Here is a 17,486-nt window from a genome sequence, read left to right as displayed (position 1 = left end):
TTTCTGAAAAACAAAGACTTCTGACTTGAAACTATGGCTGCTTCCAATTCAAAAATTTCACACTTTGTCCCCACATAGATTTGAGTCTTAGGGCATTTACCTACATAGACACCAAACTCAAAACATTTTTCCTTAAATATCTTTTTTCCTTTCATCTCAGATTCCAGATGTCCTCAAACACCTCTCTGAACTCCACTTTTCCAAGTATTAGAATCTTGCACGTTTTGCTATTTTATCCCTACTTTTGGTCTATAAAATTTAATATATCTTCCTCTGTTTAAAGTTGTAGAACAGGAATTAGGCATAGAAGTAGACAAATCAGCCCTTCGAGCCTGCTCCGCCATTCAATCAGATCATGGCTGATCTCTTCCTGGTCTCAAATCCATCTCCGTGCCTGTTTTCCATATTCCTTTAACCCATTTTTAAAATCAGAAATATATCTATCACCTTCTTGAAACCATTTAATGATTCAGACTTCACCGCACTATAGGGCAGCGAGTTCCACAAATTCATCACCTGCCAGAAGTAGTTCCTCCTCATCTCGGTTACAAATCTACCGCCTCTCAACCGATATCTGTGACCTCTCGTTCTAGATTGCCCCACAAAGGGGAACATTTGGTCTATGTTTACTTTATCAATTCCTCTTAGTATTTTGTTTACCTCGATCAGATCCCATCTCATTCTTTTAAACTCCAGCAAAGTTGCTTGTCACTTCGAAACACCCCATTGAAATTTGATAACCAAAATGCTAAACCCTATTTACCTTGTCATGCGAATTTTAAATTCAACCTGTATACTTGTAAATGCAACTCGCCATAACCTCTCATGCATGAACCTAGCACCTTGGCCCTTTTATCTCCTTTCTCACAGCCTTCCCCACTTTAATTAATCATGGAACATACACATCTTTCTTTACAAAATACCACCATAATCCTAAAAGTATGTTAAAAGTAACATCCATGATCACAGCTGGTTATGTATGTTAAAAAACAATCATGCTCTGGTTTATCAGTGTAGACCAAATGAAACATTGGCCCATTGAAAGTCTAAAATAACTATGCATTGGAGAACTTTGCTTTGAAAGCTACTTTGTGACAAAAATTGAACATTGAATTTAGTTCAGGTTGTGTTGGGAGGTTTCAGGCTAAACTAAAACCTGGGATTTAATGCGTCATGCAGAGAAACACTGCTTCTGAATTATACCATTATTCTTTTTTTAAATAAATTAGAGTACCCAATTATTATCTTTCCCAATTAGGGGCAATTTACCGTGGCCAATCCACCTACCTGCACATCTTTGGGTGGTGGGGGTGCGACACTGAGAGAATGACATTGAGAGACAGTGACCCGGGCTGGGATCGAACCCGGGTCCTCGGCGTGGTGAGACAGCAGTGCTAACCACTGCGCCGCCATGCTGCCCCGACACCTGAATTTTATTTCCCCTTCCATGCTTATCCAATTCCCTTTTGAAAGGCCACCTTTACGGCCGTGTATTCCAGATCGTATGCTGAAAAGACCTCACTACTGTTTTTTTATTCTTTTGACAAGTTGTGTCCCCTGATTCTCAATGCTTCAAGAAGAAATTTCTCTCTACTACCTAGACCCCTTGTGATTTTGAACACCTCAATCAAACCTCCCCTCAACCGTCTGGAGAACAACTCTAGCTTCTACTCCAATCTGTCCACGTAACTGATGACTTTGTCCCTGGAACCATTCTGTAGATTATTTTTGCACCCTCTCCAGGGGCTGGTTTAGCACAGAGCTAAAGAGCTGGCTTTTAAAGCAGACAAAGGCAGCCCAGCAGCACGGTTCAATTCCCGTTCCAGCCTCCCCGAGCAGTAACTTCATTTAAAGCCTACTTGTGACAAGCGATTTTCATTTCATTTCTAAAGCTTTAATTCTTAACATACAATGTCGCATTGAAGCCAAATCAGCGTTTTATAAAGGTTTATCACAGCTTCCTGACCTGTATTCTATGCCTCTAATTATAAGGCCCAGGACTCCATATGCCTTTTTAATCATTTTTTTCAATCTGCCGCCTCAATTAATTGTGCACGTAAACCCCCAGGTACCTTTAGAATGACACACTCGTTTATATTTATCACTTCAGTGTCAGCTGTGGGCTCATTTGATATGGAATTTTGCAGCACAGAATAAGGCCCGTCAGCCCATCGTATCTGTGCCGGCCATCAAGTAGCTGTCTATTCTAATCCCCTTTTCCAGCGCTTGGTCCGTGGTCTTGTCTCTGAATCACAAGATTCTGGTTTCAAGTCCCATTCGAGGGCTGACGTTCTGCTGCGCTATTAAGGAAGTACTTTAGGTTGAGATGTCAAACCGAGACCCCTTCTGCCTGTTCGGGTGGATACGAAAATTCACGAGACATTCTTTGGAAGAGGAGTCATCCGCAGTGCACCAAAAAAAACATTCGCTGGTGGCGATGGCATTGCTATTTGTTGGACGTTGCTGAGTGCAATTTTTAAAAATTAATTTACGGGATGTGGCTGGTTAGGCCAGCATTGATTGCCCATCCCTAGTTGCCCTTCAGAAGGTGGTAGTGCATTACCTTTTTGAACTGCTGCAGTCCTTAAGGTGTAGGTACACCCACTGTGCTGTTAGGAGGGGGGAGTTCCAAGACGTTGACCCAGTGACAATGAATGAGTGGCGATATATTTCCAAGTCAGGATGGTGAGTGACTTAGAGGGGAACCTCCAGGTGGTGGGGTTCCCAGGTATCTGCTGCTCTTGTCTTTTTAGATGGTAGTGTTTGACGGTTTGAAAGGTGTTGTCGAAGGAACCTTGGAGTGCATCTTGTAGATGGTACACACGGCTGCTACTATTCATTGGTGGTGGAGGGTTTGAATGTTTGGAAGGGGGGAGCAATAAAGTGGGCTGCTTTGTCCTGGATGGTGTTGTTGGTGCTGTACTCATCCAGGCAAGTGGAGAGTATTCCATTACACTCCTGACTTGTGCCTTGTAGATGGTGAGCGGGCTTTGGGGGAGTCAGAAGGTGAGTTACTCGCCGTAGGATTCCTAGCCTTTGGCATGTCCTGGTAGCCACAGTATTAATGTTGTTAGTTCAGTTTCTGATCAATGGTAACCCGCAGGATGTTGATTGTGGGGAATTCAGCGATGGTAATACCATTGAATGTCAAGGGACTATGGTTAGATCCTCTCTTGTAGGAGATGGTCATTGCCTGGCACTTGTGTGGCGCGAATGTTACTTGCCACTTGTCAGTCCAAGCCTGGATATTGTCCAGGTCTTGATGCATTTGGGCATGAACTGCTTCATTATCTGAGGAGTTGCGAATGGTGTTGAACATTGTGCAGTCATCTGTAAACATCCCCACTTCTGACCTTATTGAAGGGAGGTCATTGATGAAGCAGCTGAAAATTTTTGGAGACTGTTTCTTACATTACAGCAGTAAATACACTTCAAAAGGTACTTCATTGGTTCTAAAATGCTTTGAGATTAGTGGTCGCAATGCATGTCTTGCTTTTTACTTCACACTTCTCTGGATGGCTGTCCACTCATAGAATCCCTCCAGTGCAGAAGGAGGCCGTTCAGCCCATCGAGTCTGCCCCAGCACCCCCCCCCCCTCCCCCAAAGAGCACTCCACCCATGACCCCGTCCTATCCCCGTAACCTCGCCGAACCTTTTGGACACTGAAGGACAATTTTACCATGGCCAATCTGCCTAACCTGCACATCTTGGGACTGTGGGAGGAAACCGGAGCATCCGGACACTGGGAGAATGCAAACTCCACAGTCACCCAAGGTCGTAATTGAACCCGGGTGTCTGGAGCGGTGAAGCAACAGTGCTAACCACCGCCTGTCCACTAGCCTGTCTATGTCCTCTTGAAGTCTAGAATTCTCACTTCGCAATGTTTCCAAGTATTGCGTTATCTGTAAATTTTGAAATTGTGCCCCGTATATCCAAGTTTAAGTCATTAATATATATCCTGTTTGCCACACCCAATGTGCTTCCAGTTCTCTGGAACAGCTTTAAAATGCATACAGGGAAACAGTGCTTCTCTTCTGCAGTCCAAAGCAACAAACCGAAACTGAAACCCAAAACACTAAACCCCTCTCACCTGACAGCCACAGCCCAGCTCCACCCACAAATGACATTACTGCAGCTGTGCTACAGGTCATGTGGTAAGACAGAGGGCGGGATTCTCCCTTCCCGCGGCATAGTGTCCATGCTGTCTTAAACGCCGTCGCGTTTTACGACGGCGTGAACAGGCCACTCCCACATCTAATGGGGCCAGCATGGCGCTGCAGCGGTTCACGCCGCTCCAGCTGCCGATCCCAGCGCAAAGTACGCTGCGGGATCCGCGCATGCGCAGTGGTGTTGGCGCCAACGCGCACATGCGCGGTGGCCTCCTTCAATGCGCCAGCCCTGACGCAGCCTGGCGCTGGGTTACAGGGGCTGGCGCGTAGGAAAGGAGGCCCCCAGCCACCGAGGCCAGCCCGCCGATCTGTGGGCCCCGATCGCGGGCCAGGCCACACCGGAGGCCCCTCCCCCACAGGCTGTCACCCCACTCTTGCACACAGAGTTCCCGCTGGCTGCAAGCAGGTGAAGACGGCGCCGGCAGGACTCAGCGTTTTAACTGCGGCAGCTCGGCCCATCAGGGCCGGAGAATCGGCCGGCCGCGTAGAGTGGCCCGCGACCAGCGCTGCACCAACCATAATGGCGCTGATTCTCCACTCTGCGGAGGATCTCGGGGCGGCATGGCCCGATCACGGGGATTCTCAGGCCCGGCCCAGGGCTGGGAGAATCCCGCCCCAGATGTTTCTTCAAGGAACACTCACATGACAGTAATAAATCATTCATGATCACATTGAATGGGTGCAGCAGACACGATGGGCTGAATGGCCTACTTCTGCTCCTATGTCTTATGGTCTTATGTTAGATATTGCAAAGATTTAAATCCTATTCTGCTCAAATAATCTAACTTGGTTTAACCACAGGCACTCTGCAACACCCAGTGTGACAATTTTCACTCCTGCTACCAACCTCCTCCCTTGTGACTTTATTCACGACCATTATATAGATTCAGTTCAGTTTCTAAATTAGTTTGATTCCCTAAACTATTTCACTGGGGTCCTCGTTGCAAAGTACATTCCCCATGGAGGGGATTTTAATTATCGCACATTAATAAACCTGGAAATACTCCGGTTCAAATTCCAGTCCTGACTACTTTCACAGTGTGTTCTTTTTGCCTGGAAGATGAATTTTGCCACATTTATGAGATTGAAGAGAAAGGCGGCTGTGGGAGCTTTCAGAGACACAATAATGTTGGGTTTGGGAACTGGGATCATTCAGTGCGCTTATTTTTGGGAGTTGCTTTTCAACAACAATCATAGAAAGCCATCTTTGGCCATACAAGCTGATCACTCACTACTGACATACAATTGTATGGGATCAGATTTGTAGCTTGCAAAAATACCCAGTAACTAAATCCTTTTTCTTCTTTCCTGCCTCTGCTGTTGAATATGGGTAGAGGTAATTTATCAAGTCGCTCCTCTTCACACGCATGACTCGTAAACTATCCAATCACAAAACTAATCTAGGGACATTAAGGTTACACCTCCGTCTACTTGCCTTGGAGTCAACTGACTCTGCAGAGATTGGGAACCAGATCTGGTACCTTTTCCACAGAACAGTCACTTGTGGGGGCAGGAGTAGATTTACACACACATTTGTGAAAGCTTTCAGTTCTTTTAGAAAATATAATAAACTTTTTGTGGTAGACCATATTATACGTATTACGGTACCTGTGTTGGAGGTACTACTGTATTAGAGATACGTGGGTAAATCCCTGTCTGCTGGCTCCGCCCAGTGGACGGTATAAAGAGGTGTTCACCCCCGGCTGCAGCCATTTTCTGTTCTGAGCTGCTGGGGAACACATCTTGTCTAATAAAGCCTTTGATTATTCTCTAATCTCGCTTTCGCAATAATTGATCGTGCATCAATTTATTAGACAAGATATTGAAAGATGGAGCTCCTCAACGAGCCGGACCGCCTGCAACTGAACCCCCACGCGGCAAACGCTTTGGCCACCTTTGATCACTGGCCGGCTTGCTTCCAGAACTACATCAGGACGTCCACAGACCCACCCACGGAGGACCAAAAGTTACAGATCCTCTACTCGAGGGTGAGTCCCGAAATTTTCCTACTTCATCAAAACCCACAACCTGACCTACTCCATAGAGGAGGTCAGGACCGTCACCTGAAACTGCCAAATCTGCGCAGAGTGCAAGCCGCACTTCTACCAGCCAGATAAAGCATACCTGGTGAAGGCCTCCTGCCCCTATGAGCGCCTCAGTATGGACTTCAAAGGGCCCCTCCCCTCCACCGACCGCAACACTTATTTCCTGAATGTGGTCGATGAGTTCTCCCAGTTCCCCTTCGCCATCCCCTGTCCCGACATGGCTGCTGCCACTGTCATTAAAGCCATCCACAGTATATTCACACTGTTCGGTTTCCCCACCTACGTACACAGCGATAGGGGGTCCTTCTTTATGAGTGACGAGCTGCGTCAATTCCTGCTCAGCAAGGGCATTGCCTCAAGCCGGACGACCAGCTACAACCCCTGGGGAAATGGGTAGGTGGAGAGGGAGAATGGGACGGTCTGGAAGGCAGTTGTGCTGGCCCCACAATCTAGAAATCTCCCGGTCTCCCGCTGGCCGGAGGTCCTGCCCGATGCATTCCATTCCATATGGTCACTCCTGTGTACCGCAACTAATGAAACCCTCCATAAACGTCTTCTTGTTTTTCCCAGGAAGTCCACCTCCGGGACATCGCTCCCAACATGGCTGGCAGCTCCTGGACCCGTCCTGCTCCGGAGATATGCGCGGACTCATAAGTCTGACCCATTGGTCGAGAGGGTCTACCTTCTTCATGCTAATCCGCAGTACGCCAACGTGGCACGCCCCGAAGGACGCCAGGACACGGTCTCCCTCCAGGATCTGGCACCCGCTGAATCCCCACCCACGGCCCCCTCACCAACCCCTCCACCCGAATCATTCTTCTCTGCTCCACCCACTTCCCCACCAGCGCACCTCACCGCAGCCCCTGCCCCAGGAGGATCCGTCCTCCCACTGGTTCCACCCGGAGGTAACGAAGCAGAGGACTGCACGCTCCCGGAGTCGAAAATGCCTGAGTCGGCGCCTGCATCACCACCGAGACTGCGACGGTCGCAGAGGACCATCAAGGCCCCGATCGATTGATTTCTTCATTGTAATTGTTACTGTGGTTGTTATTGTTATTGTTAAAAGCTTTGCCACCACCCCCGCTGGACTTTTTTTCAACAGGGGGTGAATGTGGTAGACCATAGTATATGTGTTATGTTACCTGTGTTGGAGGTACTACTGTATTAGAGATACGTGGGTAAATCCCTGTCTGCTGGCTCCGCCCAGTGGACGGTATAAAGAGGTGTTCATCCCCGGCTGCAGACATTTTCTGTTACGAGCTGCTGGGGAACACATCTTGTCTAATAAAGCCTTTGATTATTCTCTAATCTCGCTTTCGCAATAATTGATCGTACATCACTTTTATAGCGCCTTTCGCTACCTCAGGATGTCCGAAAGCACTTAATGCCAATAAAGCATTTCTGAACTGTTGCAGTGTGAGGAGACATGGCAGCCATGTAAACTTGTCAAACGCAAAAATGTGACAACGACCAGATAATCTATCTTTGCAAAGTTGTTTGAGATGTGAATATTGGCCAGAATACCAAAGAGAACCCCCGTGCCCTACTGAATAGTGCCATGGGAACTTTTATATTCACCCGAGGGGAGAATGAGTCTTGGTTTGACATCTGGGGCGAAATTCTCCCGAAACGGTGCGATGACCGCCGACTGGCGCCCAAAACGGCGGCAATCAGACGGGCATCGCGCCGCCCCAAAGGTGCGGAATGCTCCGCATCTTTGGGGGCCGAGCCCCAACATTGAGGGGCTAGGCCGACGCCGGAGGAATTTCCGCCCCGCCAGCTGGCGGAAACGGCCTTTGTTGCCCCGCCAGCTGGCGCGGAAATGACATCTCCGGGCGGCTCATGCGTGGGAGCGTCAGCGGCCGCTGACAGTTTCCCACGCATGCGCAGTGGAGGGAGTCTCTTCCGCCTCCGCCATGGTGGAGACCGTGGCGTAGGCGGAAGGGAAAGAGTGCCCCCACGGCACAGGCCCGCCCGCGGATCGGTGGGCCCCGATCGCGGGCCAGGCCACCGTGGGGGCACCCCCGGGGCCAGATCGCCCCGCGCCCCCCCCAGGACCCCGGAGCCCGCCCACGCCGCCTTGTCCCGCCGTTCAAAAGGTGGTTTAATCCACGCCGGCGGGACAGGCAATTTATCGGCGGGACTTCGGCCCATCCGGGCCGGAGAATCGAGCGGGGCGGCCCGATTCCCGCCTCCGCCGAATATCCGGTGCCGGAGACTTCGGCAACCGGTGGGGGCGGGATTCACGGCAGCCCCCGGCGATTCTCCAACCCGGCAGTAGTTGCAGAAGCAGTATTGCACTGGGATGTCAACCTGAGCTCTTCTGCTTAGGTCACCGGGGCTGGACCCAAAATTAAGTCACAAGGATGCTTTTTAAAGAAGAAAATTGGTCAAATCTCCAGTGATTTACGGTGATCAAATAAATCCAAGTTAAATTCCCTTTCAATGTGCAGCCTTGTTCCAAGATTGCATATTGCTGCTTACTGTATCATTGGGACTTGCCAGTTTAGGGTGATTGATTTGAGTGAAATCATGCTTTTATTACGATAGAGTTTTCTGAAATGCTTTGTCAGTGATTGGGACATCACATTGCACAATTCCGACCGCCTGCTGCGCCCCTTGAACACTGAACAACGGCATTGTCAAACTGTGACCACATTTTAAGGAAGCGAGCATATTCTAAAGGGCATTTTTAAATTTGCTGCTTCTTAGTTCCTTTGGATCATGCCCAATATCCATTTGTTCTGGTTCAAAGCCAGAGTGTGTTGGATCAGACCGATCTTTAGTCCCCAGACTGACGACTGAGCAAGTGTCCGCTGTTTATTTAATCCTGCGTTACAATAACAGAGGACTGAAATACACTTTGAGACAGAACACACCACTGGAGCATGCCTATTAAATTCAAACACTTCAGCAAATATTTTCTTGGTTTTGCAGTCCAACTCTTCTGGTGTTTAGAATTGGGAATATAATCTCTTTGTTTAACAAAGTTAAACAGTAGGAAGTACAGTGGCGATGAGTACAGTAAAGGAATGGGTAGGGCTAATTTTGACATTGAATGCCATGGATTTAGTATGCCTTGGCTGACATTAGAAAGCTACAGAAGCAAATAGTTCACTAAAGAAAGAAGGTATTTGCATTTTATCCAGCACTTGGCAGTCACGGAGGCACCTTTGCGGTTGTGATGGCAGAAGGGTGGCAGCCAATTCTGCGCAGAGCAAGATCCCACAACCAGCAATGTGATAATCACCAGGTGATCTAAGTGATGTTGGTCCAGGGACAACTATTGGACAGGATACCCAGTAGAGCTCCCCTGATCGTCTTCGAAACTGTGTCCCAGGAACTTTTACATCATCCTCAGGGGGCTGGGGCTTCGGTTTATTTAACGTGAAGTCATTCTGTCACCTCCCCCCCCACCCTGTGGTGGTATGTATTAGGGGTATTAAGGTACCCTGTGATGCCGAGAGGCTATTGGTGGATAGACGCTGGGTCCCGATTGGATCAGCCGCCTACTGGCTCCACCCAGTAAGGCAGAGTATAAGAGCCTGGGTTCTCCCAGCAGCCGCACTCTGTAACTGCTGCTGGGGAACAAGTCTGCATAATAAAGCCATCGTTCGACTCCTTCTCATCTCGTCTCGTGAGTGATTGATTGTGCTACACCCCCCCAACTCAGTCTGGCTTACGCGTGATTTCAGGCACACTGTGGTTGATTCTTATTGCTTCATTGAGCCATTCAATTGTGCAAACAATTGCTGCAGAGCTGCAGGCCCATTACCTTTACACTCAAAGGTCTTTTGGTTGTGGTATGTTGCAGTTCACTGGGGGGGGGGGGGGGGGGTTGCTGTGGCAACAAGCACTTCATGTTGCAGTCCAGAGCTGTGGGTGGTGGTAGCCCAACAATTTTTCTGTCACATGGGTTGGCTGACCAGGAATCTCTCCCACCCTTACTGTGAGTCACTGGTGGGTGTTGGACGGATTTGCAGGTTGGTGGTCACAAAAATCACGGAATTGTTACAGCTCAGAATGAGGCTGTTCGGCCCATCGTGTCTGCATCAGCTCTCCAAAAGATGATCATGACCGAGTGCCATTCCCCGGCCTTTTCTCCGTACCCCTGCACCTAGTTTCAATTCAAACAATCACCTGACGCCCTTCTGAATGCCTCGATTGAACCCACCTCCACCACGCTTCCAGGCAGAGCAGTCTAGACCCAAACCACTTGAAAGAGATTTTTCTCACATCACATTCGCTTCTTTTGCAAATCACTTTAAATCTATCTGTGCCCTCTCGTTCTCGATCCATTCACGTGCAAGGGCAGTTTCTCCCCGTCTACTCTGTCCAGCCCCCTCATGATTTTGAACATCTCTATCAAATCTCCTCTTAGCCTTCTTCTCCCCGAGGAGAGCAGCCCCAACCTCTCCACCTAACTGAGATTAACCTGTTTGGCCGCGTTATGGGCGCACTTTCCTTGTCCATCAGGTCCTGGGGCGGGACTCAAACCCAGAGGCTCTGGCTCAGAGGCAGTGATGCTAGTCATGAGACGTCCAATAGGAAGTCTTTATGGGGCATCAAATATGGCCCTGCAGATCTCAATCAACGCTTTCAAGTTAAATATTTTCCTGAGGGCTGTAATTTACAGTGTGATATTTCTGTGTGCAATGCCTACCTCCCTACTGCAAATGCCAGTAAAGTAAGTAAAGTATGGCAGCACAGCGGTCATGTTGTTAGACTGGTAATCTAGAGGCCTGGACTGAGATGATCCAGCGACATGAGTTCAAATCCTACCACAGTAGCTGCTGAGTTTAATATCAGTGATTATTTTTTTTTTTTTAATTCCAATTAAGGGGCAATTTAGAGTGGCCAATCCGCCTATCCTCTGGGTTGTGGGAGTGAGACCCACATGGGCAGAATGTGCAAACTCCACATGGACAGTGACTCAGGATCGAACCAAGGTGGCATTTTTCCCCCCGCCAGGAAATCTGGCCTGGGGGTGCCCCGCCCTTATGAGTTGGGGTGCGGGGGGGGCTCGAGGACCCCACAACATGGGGCATTGGGAGGGAGTCTGGGGATCGCTTGGCAGGATCGAGAGATTGGGGCGCCTTTTAAAAATGGGGCCCCAGTCTCTTGCTGCGCTGACGAGTGGAGCTCCTCAGTGCAGGACATTAAGGCAAGTGCGACCTTCCCCGCTGAGCCCCGGAAAAAAATAACGAAGTCCTGTTCGATTGCGGGGTCGTTCCAGAGGCTACAAGCGTCAGGAGACACCCCACTAAACCCACCCACAACAGGACTCTCTTTTCTTCTTTAAATCGTGCCCGATGTCCAACAAGGGCACATACGGGGGCCACCTGAAGCGCCTCCCTAACAAATGCTTTACACGTTTGCAGTCACTTGAGAACAGAACAAGGCAAAATACTGCGGGTGCTAGAACCTGAAATAAAAACAGAGAGTGCTGGAGGGAACGTATCGAGTCCATTGAATCTTCAGACTGGAAACGTTAACTCTGTTTCCTCTCCCTATGAATACTGCCAGACCCGCTGAGCTTGTCCAGCATTCTCTGTTCCTGTTATTAATTCTGCTGTTCTTTTGCAAAATAACGGCCCAACTCCAAAGTTCACCACTCGCCGCCTGCCGACAGCTCTCATGGTGACTACCGGACACCAAACAGCTAACCGAATTAACACGGAACAGAACAAGACTTAGGAAGAGTTTAGTGTCATATCTCACGCAATGACTTTAATCTAATAATCAATACATTCTTTTTAATCTGCCCCATTGATCCTTTTTTGTATACTTGTATCTTAGTTGGAAAAATGATGGATTGCAAAACTTACTTCAATTTGGTCCCTGGCTGTCATGATATAAAGTTTAAAATGATTAGAAAATGAAGCAAACGATAAATATCAGGTTCACAATTTGATCGGAAATGAAGCTGAATAAAAAAAGGTACGCGTGAGAACTAAAAAAAGGAATTAAGTGGGGCAAAGGGAGGGGACTTAAATAGAAAATTGTGAACATAAAAATGAACCAAAGATCTTACGTTAACATATGAATAGTCAAAGAAAGTGTGGAACCGATTAAAGGCAGAAGACATGGCTGAGGTACTGAATGAGCATTTGGCATTTGTCTTCACTGTGGCTAATGCCACAGTAAAGGAGATGGTAGAGAAATCAGACAGGATAAAAATATGTAAAGGTCAGGTCGTTAAATTATTGGCAGCGCTCGAAGGAGAAAGATCACCCCATCCGGCTGATGCATCTGGGTTTGCCGAGAGAAGTTTTTCCCGTACCAGTCTTCCCGAACAGGCGCCGGAATGTGGCGACGAGGGGCTTTTCACAGTAACTTCATTTGAAGCCTACTTGTGACAATAAGCGATTTTCATTTTCATTTCATTTCAAGTAAAGACGGAAATTGAGGCCCTGGCAACAACTGTCCAACTCTCCTTAGATGCGCGAGGGATGCCAGAGGACGGGAGAATTCCAAATGTTACACTCATGCTCAAAATGGGGACAGAGATCAGCATGGGAATTACAGGGCAGTCACTCCGTCGGCACTGATGGGGAACCCTTTGGAGACAACATTCCGTGACAAAACTAATTCTCACTTGGAAAAATATGGGTCGGTCAATGAAAACCAAATGGATCCATTAAAGGCAACTTCAGTCTGACTAACTTGAGTCATCTGATGAAGTAATGGAGCGGGCTGATGAGGGTAGTGCGGTTGACGTAATGCACATAGCATTTCGAAAGGTGTTTGACTTGACAGCAAAGCCGATGCCCGTGGAACGAAAGAGGCAGTGGTTGCACGGATATGCTATTGGCTGAGGAACAGACAGCAGGGTGCAGAGCTGAATGTTAATTTTTCAGATCGGTGTTCTCCATGGGGCCAGGATGTTTATCACCTGGGTCTGAATGTACAGGGCACAATTCCAATATTTGGAAAAAATAACACGAAACCCAGAAATGTGGCATACATGGGGCAGGATAGTATCAGACTCCAGGAAGACATTAGCAGACGCACCGCAGATTAAATTTAATGTAAAGGAATAGGGAGTGATTCACTTTGATAGGGAGAATGGGAGGGGGAGGCAACATAACTTAAAGGGTGCAACTGTAAACGGATGCAAGAACGGAACACCATTGGGGTACATGGACATAAATCTTTGAGGGTGGTGGGAAGAGGTAGAAGGCATTAAATAGGCATGTGGAATACTGCACTTTGTCAACAGTAAAATGGAACACAAAAGCAAGCAAATTATGCTGAGAACATAAGAAATAGCAGCAAGAATAGTGCATTTGGCCCTTCGAACCCGCCCCACCAATCAATAAAATCATCGCTGAACATCTACCTCAACTCCACACCATCCCCATGTCCTTTAATTCTCTGAGGGTGTAAAAATCTATCGACATCTGTTTTTAGACATATAGGAGCAGAATTAGGCCACTCGGCCCATCGAGTCTGCTCCGCCATTCAATCTTGGCTGATATGTTTCTCATCCCCAATCTCCTGCCTTCTCCTCATAACCCCTGATCCCCTTATTAATCAAGAACCTATCTATCTCTGTCTTAAAGACACTAATTTGGCCTCCACAGTCTTCTGCGGCAAAGAGCTCCACAGATTTGCCACCTTCTGGCTGAAGAAATTCCTCCCTATCTCAATTTCAAAAGCACCAAGTCTGAGGCTGTGCCCTCTGGTTCTAGTCTCTCCTACTAGTGGAAACATCTTCTCCACATCCACTCTATCTAGGCCTCTTAGTATTCTGTAAGTTTCAATGAGATCCCCCCCTCACAATCCATCGAGTACCGACCCAGAATCCTCAACTCATCATATGACAAGCCCTTCATTCCCGGGATCATTCTTGTGAACTTCCTCTGGACCCTCGCCAAGGCCAGCACATATTTCCTTAGATACGGGGCCCAAAACTGCTCACCATATTCCAAATGGTTTAATACGACTGAGATTCCACATCCCTCTACTGTAGAGAATCACAGGCCTACAACCCTTCGAGCTAAGAAATTTCTCCCGACCGCAATTCTAAATGGATACCCCCCTCGTTCTGAGGCTGTGGTACTTAGTTTGAGAGCCCCATTATCTGAGAAGCTGGGAGGGCGACCAGTTCCCAGACAAATGGCACTGATTGCTGCCTCCAAGATGTGGACCTCTTGTGTGGTAATCATCCCTCTCTCTATGGTACAATATGAACTTTGTCTAAAATCAGTAAAGAAGGCTCCTGTAGTAACAAAAATCATTTTGTGGTCAGAATAGTTTGTTCAAGTTGGTATTTATTGTAAATATTGAGAAAACAGAAACTGTTCCAATATAATAAAGGACTGAAAGTGATGCTTGCAGTAATCTGTCCTTGTTTTTGTTTGTACCGGCAGATAATTGGTTCAACCTGGACATAGGTACCCAATAAGTTCCATCCCACCATCAGACTCACCATGGACTACTCTCCAGAATCGGTTGCATTCTTGGACACACGCATCTCCATCAAGGACGGTCATCTCAACACTTTGTTTTATCAGAAGACAAACACAAGACATAGCCGACAGAATACCCTTCGTCATCCAGTACTTCCCTGGAACGGAGAAGCTACGACATCTTCTACAGAGCCTTCAACATGTCATCGATGAAGATGAACATCTTGCCAAGGCCATCCCCACACCCCCACTACTTGCCTTCAAACAACCGGGCAACCTCAAACCGACCATTGTTGGCAGCAAACTACCCAGCCTTCAGAACAGTGACCACGACACCACACAACCATCATGGCAATCTCTGCAAGACGTGCCAGATCATCGACATGGGTACCACCATTACACGTGAGAACACCACCCACCAGGTACGCGGTACATACTCGTGTGACTCGGCCAACGTTGTCTACCTCATACGCTGCAGGAAAGGATGTCCCGAAGCGTGGTACATTGACGAGACCATGCAGATGCTGTGACAACTAATGAACGGACATCGTGCGACAATCGCCGGGCAGGAATGTTCCCTTCCAGTCGGGGAACACTTCAGCAGTCAAGGGCATTCAACCTATAATCTTCGGGTAAGCGTTCTCCAAGGCGGCCTTCAGGACGCGCGAGAATGCAGAATCGCCGAGCAGAAACTGATAGCCAGGTTCCGCACACATGAGTACAGCCTCAACCGGATTCATATCTCATTCCATTCACAACCCATCTGGCCTGGCCTTGCAAAATCCTACCAACTGTCCTGGCTTGAGACAATTCATATCTCTAGTATCACCTCAAAGTATCATCTTGCATCATTGACTTTGTCTAAATATGTGGTTGTGGAACCCACCACTTCAATTACCTGATGAAGGAGCTGCGCTCCGAAAGCTAGTGATTTGAAACAAACCTGTTGGACTTTAACCTGGTGTTGTAAGACTTCTTACTGTGCCCACCCCAGTCCAACGCCGGGATCTCCACATCATAGGTACTCATGACGGTAATAACAAGGTTGTTAGTAACCTAATAGCTTGCAGGTTGTGGTGTCGGGCAGTGTTTTTCAAACTTTTTTTTCCCAGAACCCACTTCTGGCGACCAGCCAACTTCGCGACACACACCGACGTTCGTGACCCACACTCACCGACTTTTACGGCACACGCTGACCTTCACGATACACGCCATTGTTCGCACAACTTTAATACAAAAAGGCATGCTTTGTCCTCACGATCTCATTTGAATCTGGTTCAAAGGAGGATAGGGCAATGTGCATATCAGGTGCAGACTTCAGCCAGTTTCTTTGTGCCGTCTTCATCTTTATGAGAACAAAAAATCCAACCTCGCACATGCTGGTCGTCGTGAAGGGCAATAGCAATGAATTGTGCATTTTACTCAGTGCTGGATACTCCTGGGAGATGTTATTCCCGAATGCTGACAGCCTCATGAGGTATTGCCGTGTTTTTAATGTGCTTTCACAGATCAGATACAGCAGTGTAGTCTTTATATTTGGAGCAGCTGGAAGTTAAAAACTGACTCTGAGGTCGCAACCTCAAAGGGAATTTTTCACCCACCACTTCTCTTTCAAAATCTGAAACTTCTATCATTTGCCAGTACTTCTCTGCATAGAACACGTATGGGCTTTGCTTCATTATTTGCATTGGCACAATTGACAAAACCATACCTCAAGAAATCATCTTTACATTGTTTGTTCCTGAGTTAGGTTTGTGTTTTGTACGCTGTTAACCAGAGGCACTGGAGCTCTGTACAGAGCAAACAGCAGCACTGCTCCGTCCTGCTCTTTCCTGAGCCACTCTCTCCAGCAGATTCAGATGTGAGATCCTGTCCAGTAGGTATACTGCCTATTTGTGTCTCTGGCCTTCTCTTTCTTATAAGAAAATGATTCATCTTCACAGTCTTCATCAGTAAGTGTGTCGAGGACTCTGTACCAAAGAAGACAATTCGGGTATTCCCCAATCGGAAATCCTGGCTCAACCAAAGGGTTCAATCCCTGCTGACGTTCCGGACGGAGGCGTTCAAGTCTGTCGACCCTGACCTATATAAGAAATCCGGGTACGACGTACGGAAAGCCATCAGGGATGCAAAAAGACAATACCGCATCAAACTAGAGTCCCAGACCAATGACACAAATGCACGGCGTCTATTCTATGGCAGGGCTTACACAAGATCATAGGCTACAAAGCAAGGCTAGGCGGAATATCTGGGGCTGGAGCATCCCTCCCCGATGAACTATGCCCTCTTTGAACAGTCAGCCAATACATCAGTGCCTCCTGCCCCAACAGCCCTGGACACGCCCATGCCCACTATTACAGCCTTGGAGGTAAGAGCTGCCTTCTTGAAAGTGAACCCACGGAAAACGATGGGTCCCGACGGAGTCCCTGGGCGAGCACTCAGAGCCTGCGCAGACCAGCTGGTGCGTGTATTCGCAGATATCTTTATCACCTCACTCCTCCGCTTTGAGGTCCCCACCTCCTTCCAGAAGACCACCATAATACCAGTACCAAAGAAGAACAAGGTAGCCTGCCTCAACGACTACCGACCAGTGGCCCTGACGTCTGTTATCATGAAATGCTTCGAGCGGCTAGTCAGAGGCGGATCAACGCCAGCCTCCCTGACGGTCTCGAGCATTTGCAGTTCGGCTATCTCCGCAACCGGTCTACAGCAGATGCTATCTTCCTGGCTGTACAATCAACACTCGAACACCTTGACACCAAGGAAAATTTGGCGCCAAAAGCACATACACACAGAGCGCTCAACGTCAAGAGTACGTGCAGGGTGCGTGACCTGCTCACTGCTGCCACTTCTGGCCG

Source organism: Scyliorhinus torazame, chromosome 2 (assembly GCF_047496885.1).
Source record: "Scyliorhinus torazame isolate Kashiwa2021f chromosome 2, sScyTor2.1, whole genome shotgun sequence".
Taxonomy (NCBI): Eukaryota; Metazoa; Chordata; class Chondrichthyes; order Carcharhiniformes; family Scyliorhinidae; genus Scyliorhinus; species Scyliorhinus torazame.
This window is presented reverse-complemented; position numbering follows the sequence as displayed.